This window comes from Camelina sativa, unplaced genomic scaffold (genome assembly GCF_000633955.1).
Source record: "Camelina sativa cultivar DH55 unplaced genomic scaffold, Cs unpScaffold12499, whole genome shotgun sequence".
Classification (NCBI taxonomy): Eukaryota; Viridiplantae; Streptophyta; class Magnoliopsida; order Brassicales; family Brassicaceae; genus Camelina; species Camelina sativa.
Window position 1 is genome coordinate 1 of NW_010933539.1, and position 354 is coordinate 354.

At 36.4% G+C, this 354-nt stretch overlaps 1 long non-coding RNA gene across 1 annotated transcript; it reads left to right on the forward strand.

The window, feature by feature from the left end:
• LOC104775342 lies at positions 1-354 on the forward strand. The gene is made up of 3 exons (XR_765851.1): positions 1-35; positions 125-208; positions 321-354. It is a non-coding gene; the product is annotated as an uncharacterized LOC104775342 (long non-coding RNA).

A 354-nucleotide genomic window follows, 5' to 3' on the forward strand; every position in this document is an offset into this window, starting at 1 on the left:
CTCTAGAAAACACAGAGGGAAATGATCTATCCAGGGTACTCAATTTCCTTATTCTAGTAACTCTATTTTGGGTAAATTACGTAATCTGGAATACCAAGTTGCTTAATAGTCTCCTTTTTGGTAGGTTCTCTGGTTAAAAAGTCACTCATCAGAGGTATGGCTGGAAAGAAGAACAAACTATACTAGAAGTTTAGCAGTTATGAGTATGGTATGTAGTTGATTTCATCCTTTGTTCTCTCCGCTTGTGTAGCATCAAATTAAAAATTTCAGGTGTTTTCACTCGCTAATAAAATGAACTCCTTGCATAACTTTTGTGTCAGGTTGGTTATATTCTTGGGTTAGGTGATCGACACC